The 6864-nt window shown below is 32.1% G+C and overlaps 2 long non-coding RNA genes across 2 annotated transcripts; one reads left to right on the forward strand and one right to left on the reverse strand.

Moving 5' to 3' along the window:
* Window positions 1-2222, forward strand: LOC123881715. Its single transcript, XR_006799572.1, has 2 exons — window positions 1-475; window positions 1553-2222. It is a non-coding gene; the product is annotated as an uncharacterized LOC123881715 (long non-coding RNA).
* Window positions 2223-2319: 97 nt separating this feature from the next.
* LOC123881716 lies at window positions 2320-3337 on the reverse strand. The gene is made up of 4 exons (XR_006799573.1): window positions 3179-3337; window positions 2981-3074; window positions 2732-2885; window positions 2320-2636 (listed from the first exon to the last, which is right to left on the reverse strand). It is a non-coding gene; the product is annotated as an uncharacterized LOC123881716 (long non-coding RNA).
* Between the last annotated feature and the right edge of the window lie 3527 nt (window positions 3338-6864).

Here is a 6864-nt window from a genome sequence, read left to right on the forward strand (position 1 = left end):
TTTCTTCTCTACCCTCACATAAATTGAGGGCATATACCCTATGCTGATGTGGCATGATGTGTCACCAATCAAATTCAACCACATGTATTTAAATCAAATATAATTAATTTGTTACCACAAAGTAATTTTATTTTAAATTAATTATATTTTAAGTATTATATTTTATGAATTTACATTTTGGTCATTGCTTCTAATCTGTTTGTTTGCCTTCTTCTTCCATCTCTATTATGACGTAGTACACACTGAATCCTCAAATCCATTTGCAGAGAAATTGCAGAGAAACACAAAATTCATTCCTTCTGGTTTTCCATTGAATCCTCAAAATCCCTCTTTGATGCATTCCTTCTGGTTTTCCCTTGAATCCTCAATTCCCAGTACCGCGTTGCGCCGTCACGCTCCACCTATTGTGCCGTCGTTGTTCTCGTGAGATCAACTCTTCACGCGACGCTTCTCTTCTCCAACCGAACAACAACAGGTATCTCTCTCTCTCTCTCTCTCTCTCTCTCTCTCTCTCTATCTATCTATATAATTTGGAGTTCCGATCAACTCTTGAAGCACGATAATTAGGGTTAAAACTAAATAATTTGGAGTTTTTTCATCTGATTCTAATTATATTTAATTGATTGATTGATAATGCAATTGAAACTATAAATAATTGATTTGTGTTATTAAATCAATGTTAGGGTTTTTGATTTGTAATTGCTATTTGAATTGTTAAAGTTGTGTTAATGTGTTTGATATAGGGATTTAGAGTGTTTCTTTTTCCTGCTGTTCAGTTTGTGTGATTGAATAATATGAATTTGTTGCCTGCGTTTTTTGTATCTTCCTGGTTTGCCTTTCTCTCATAGCGCGTTTTTGTTCTAGCTCCTTGGTTTAGCAGTTTGTTGGTGGAAGTGTCTGCTATTGTTTATTTTGTGTAGCTGTGATTCCTTGTCTCTAGCTAGGATCATTTTCTGCTTTAAGTGACCTGGTTGTGTACCTAGGAGTGCTTGTTTCTTTTAGTACTTTTGATCTGTTGGCCGTTAGCACTTCGTGTGCTTTGTGTGTGCCTTAATAAAATCTAATGCTTAAATCACTTAGCTAACCAATAACCACTAAAATCCACTCTTCTTTTTTTGTCTTCAAAACAAACTTATTAATATTATTTAACTTCTTTGTAAAGTGAAAGAAAAAAAAAAAATCAAATATTGGGCTTACCATTCCCAAAAAGAGATTCATCAATGATTCAATTGTTGCTAGTAGTGTTGTTGCTTTCTTTATTCATGCGTGATGAAATTGCAGCTGCAACAATAAGCCTAAACTTAGGATCTGATGCAATTGCAGTCACATTGTTATTGCTATTATTACTTTCTTGATCACCCTTTCCAACTCCTATCATGGAATTGCAGTCAATTTGCTATTATTACTTTGTTGAGTTGTGTAACCATAATCTGAATTAGGATTGCTTGAATCTAGTAACATAAATGAAGTTGCTGCTAGTGTTGTTGATGCCATAGCTGGTATAATCAATATAGTAACTTCTGTCTATAACAATTTTTTGTTTGTTTTGTAGGCTATAATTTAAAAATGTCTACATATAGTGAAACAACGGTGCATCTAGAATGTGATACAGATGATTTGTTACTCGTGTTTTTACCAGGATGTTAGTGCATCTTTATCCAAGAAGTATCCTGAATTATACATGGAGGGAATAAAAAATGTCTTCTTCAAATGGAAAGTTGTGGCTATATGGGCCTTTTTTTTCTGTGTGCCAGTCTCTAATATTCTTCTATTTTGTGAGTACTTCAAATTTAAGTGCTAAAAACTCGGCAGGAAAGATATTTGGACTCTGGGATGTCAGTACAATTGCCTTCACTTGTGTTGTAGTAACCGTCAACTTGAGATTACTTATGATCTGTAATTCAATCACAAGATGGCACTACATTAGTGTTGGTGGAAGCATATTAGATTGGTTTGTTTTTATTTTTACATATTCAGGGATTACCACTCCATATGATCGACAGGGCTAGCATGAGATCACGACCCAAGACTGAGCAGCAAAAATAATTTGGTGTAGAATAATTGTACATTACATAGTTTTGGTTTTCCATTGAGAGCCAGCCATAGGAATTCTGTAAAATTAGAATGTACCATATTAATTATATATGGTCATTTTCACGTTACATAATTGTGTTTTGATTTATCTTTTTGAGGAATTAGAGCAGGTTTTCAGGATTTTCAGATGTACATTTTCAGATGTACATTTCACGCCATTTGAATTTTGTCTGAAAATCCGTCCGTAAACAACATTCATTATAACCATATCTTGTACATCATATCTTGAATCAAAAGCAAAACCATGATACCTCTTAAAATTTTGAACATAATATCTGGTACATCATATGCAAATTGAAGATAAAACTAAATAGAAGCACAACCAAATAAAGCGAAAATAATCGGTAGTCTCAGAAAATTATATAACAAGTACAAAAAACTTGAAAGAAAGTCTGAGTTCTAAAATAAGATATCTCTAGAAAATGAAACTACTTTGCTTTATGTTTGCACTTCAACGAATTGTTCAAGATCAATTTCCTTTCTTTATTGTAAGGATGCATTATCAATTGCAGTGCAGTTTGTAGTCTTGAGCCTTCATCCACCTGTTAGCACAATAATGGAAAAGTCAATAGTGTCCATTTCATATAATGTGATGAAACTGAAAACTATATTGAGAAAAAATAAAAAAAATTCATACTTTAATCTTGTATCCATCAGTTCCCTTTTGCGTCATCCATTTAATCACCCAAATCGCACAATCATTCCTAAACATAATACAAATTTATCATCGTGAGTATCTTCGAATTCGATCTCTCATCGTGAGTCAACATGGTGGCCACCAGATCAATTACCTGGAACAGTTTGAAGAGGAATTATTATCTTAAAATTTGTGTAGTTAGTAAATTAAGTATCAAATTAATTCAATATTAATGCAATGGATTTATACATCTTGCCCAATTGATTGGTTTGGCCTCAAACACTGTAGCAACTTCCTTGTTCCTATAGTGTAGTCTATTTCCGTGCTCACCATGATCTCATTCCTACATCAATTAACATTAACAATATGAATAAAGGTACAACTTATAAAATATGATGAAATTTATAAATAAACAAAATTAAAACAAATATAAAGCTTGGTTATAACTCATCAATTTTCTTATTGATCTGGGGACTGAATATGTATGCTGCCAAGTGACATTCAACATCATTCAATTCCATTTGATTTGCGGGATGAAATATATCAGTGAGATACTGCATAAACATATGAAATACTAACTAAATAAAAGTAACGAAATGACAAAAATATTTGTATGAAACTAATTAAATAAAAAAATTGTGTACCTATCCAATATCTCGATTATAGAATTTCGTTTGGACAACGGAGATGTCACAGAATGTGATTCGTCATTTTGTTTTCGTTTTTTTGGTTGTCCATATCGGAAAAAAAATTGAAAACAAAATAGTTTGGAGAAGACAGAATGAAATTAAGAGAATGTAATCAAGAAAATTGATCCACTTGTTTAGCCACTGACTTAAAAGAATTTGATTGATGATTGTTGACTAAAAAGGAATATAATTCAATAATTATTACCATATTATTGATGATTCAAATTAATTCAATAATTATTAATAAATAAAAAAGATTTTTTTTCCTTTCCAAAAAAGGAAATAGAGAAAGTTCGGACCATCGTCGGAAAACAAACACACGGAAGCTCGACCGATCACAAGTGCGGTCTACCTGAAATTTATCCGATCAAAATGAAAATGTTCGACTATTTAAGGAAGATTAACTAACTCTCGAACTTGTTTAGGCTTTAGCTGATCACAAGTAATAGTATAAATAATCCATTTGAACTAAAAGAAAGTTCGGACCATCGTCGGAAAACAAACACACGGAAGCTCGACCGATCACAAGTGCGGTCTACCTGAAATTTATCCGATCAAAATGAAAATGTTCGACTATTTCAGGAAGATTAACTAACTCTCGAACTTGTTTAGGCTTTAGCTGATCACAAGTAATAGTATAAATAGTCCATTTGAACTAAAAGAAAGTTCAGACCATCGTCGGAAAACAAACACACGGAAGCTCGACCGATCACAAGTGCGGTCTACCTGAAATTTATCCGATCAAAATGAAAAGGTTCGACTATTTCAGGAAGATTAACTAACTCTCGAACTTGTTTAGGCTTTAGCTGATCACAAGTAATAATATAAATAGTCCATTTGAACTAAAAGAAAGTTCGGACCATCGTCGGAAAACAAACACACGGAAGCTCGACCGATCACAAGTGCGGTCTACCTGAAATTTATCCGATCAAAATGAAAATGTTCGACTATTTCAGGAAGATTAACTAACTCTCGAACTTGTTTAGGCTTTAGCTGATCACAAGTAATAGTATAAATAGTCCATTTGAACTAAAAGAAAGTTCGGACCATCGTCGGAAAACAAACACACGGAAGCTCGACCGATCACAAGTGCGGTCTACCTGAAATTTATCCGATCAAAATGAAAAGGTTCGACTATTTCAGGAAGATTAACTAACTCTCGAACTTGTTTAGGCTTTAGCTGATCACGAGTAATAGTATAAATAGTCCATTTGAACTAAAAGAAAGTTCGGACCATCGTCGGAAAACAAACACACGGAAGCTCGACCGATCACAAGTGCGGTCTACCTGAAATTTATCCGATCAAAATGAAAATGTTCGACTATTTCAGGAAGATTAACTAACTCTCGAACTTGTTTAGGCTTTAGCTGATCACAAGTAATAGTATAAATAGTCCATTTGAACTAAAAGAAAGTTCGGACCATCGTCGGAAAACAAACACACGGAAGCTCGACCGATCACAAGTGCAGTCTACCTGAAATTTATCCGATCAAAATGAAAAGGTTCGACTATTTCAGGAAGATTAACTAACTCTCGAACTTGTTTAGGCTTTAGCTGATCACAAGTAATAATATAAATAGTCCATTTGAACTAAAAGAAAGTTCAGACCATCGTCGGAAAACAAACACACGGAAGCTCGACCGATCACAAGTGCGGTCTACCTGAAATTTATCCGATCAAAATGAAAATGTTCGACTATTTCAGGAAGATTAACTAACTCTCGAACTTGTTTAGGCTTTAGCTGATCACAAGTAATAGTATAAATAGTCCATTTGAACTAAAAGAAAGTTCGGACCATCGTCGGAAAACAAACACACGGAAGCTCGACCGATCACAAGTGCAGTCTACCTGAAATTTATCCGATCAAAATGAAAAGGTTCGACTATTTCAGGAAGATTAACTAACTCTCGAACTTGTTTAGGCTTTAGCTGATCACAAGTAATAATATAAATAGTCCATTTGAACTAAAAGAAAGTTCGGACCATCGTCGGAAAACAAACACACGGAAGCTCGACCGATCACAAGTGCGGTCTACCTGAAATTTATCCGATCAAAATGAAAAGGTTCGACTATTTCAGGAAGATTAACTAACTCTCGAACTTGTTTAGGCTTTAGCTGATCACAAGTAATAGTATAAATAGTCCATTTGAACTAAAAGAAAGTTCGGACCATCGTCGGAAAACAAACACACGGAAGCTCGACCGATCACAAGTGCAGTCTACCTGAAATTTATCCGATCAAAATGAAAAGGTTCGACTATTTCAGGAAGATTAACTAACTCTCGAACTTGTTTAGGCTTTAGCTGATCACAAGTAATAATATAAATAGCCCATTTGAACTAAAAGAAAGTTCGAACCATCGTCGGAAAACAAACACACGGAAGCTCGACCGATCACAAGTGCGGTCTACCTGAAATTTATCCGATCAAAATGAAAAGGTTCGACTATTTCAGGAAGATTAACTAACTCTCGAACTTGTTTAGGGTTTAGGGTTTAGCTGACCACACGTAACAATATAAATAGTTCATTTGAACTAAATGAAAGGTAATTACTTAACCTAATTTTGGTTGATCGTTCTAATTTGTTTTGTTGTTATTTTTGTTACTATAGATTGCTCTGTTTTGTTTCTATTTTTAAGCAGATAATTTTTTTTTTTTGTATTTATGTTATATTTTTTTCTTGTATTTTATCTTATATTCTTTCTATATAAATTCTTTCTTAGAAACAAAAGAGGAATAATCTATCCATAATTTTTTTTTGTATTTATCTTATATCTTATATTCTTTTTTTTAGATGATATGCTTAAAAATAGGAACAAATAGATAGAAACAAAATAGAACATTTTATCCATAAAAATAGGAAAAATTTTATAGAAAGTTTAGTTAATAAAAAAAATTATAGAATAAAAAAAATACTCTATAAAAAAATGTAAACAATATTTTTCATCAAAAAGAGAAAAGAAACATAAACAATTTTTTTTATAAACAAAAAATAAAAGTCAATAGACCCGTGTGAAAGCACGGATATTTAAACTAGTTTTTTAATAAGGATAAATTAGTAAATTTAGTTGTAATCGATATTAATATATTAGTAATAGATGTACAAATAAAATTGTATATTTAAATTAGAGATTTTGTTTTTCCTTTGTTGTTTTTGTTCTCTTATTATTTTTAGTTAAACTAACATTGATATACTTTCTCAAAAAAAAAAATTAACTAACATTGATATATATATATATTTATTTTTTCGAGCTATAACATTGATATTTCTTTTTTTTGACTATTAACATTGATATTTTTATGTACCAAAAAAAAACATTGATATTTTTTTTTTACTCAATAACAATGATATTTTTTGTTTTTGTATTCAATAACATTGATATTTTAGAATCAATATATAACGTATAAAAACAAGCATTCAATGATCAAATTAATCCTAACAAGCA

This window comes from Trifolium pratense, linkage group LG4, assembly GCF_020283565.1.
Source record: "Trifolium pratense cultivar HEN17-A07 linkage group LG4, ARS_RC_1.1, whole genome shotgun sequence".
Taxonomy (NCBI): domain Eukaryota; kingdom Viridiplantae; phylum Streptophyta; class Magnoliopsida; order Fabales; family Fabaceae; genus Trifolium; species Trifolium pratense.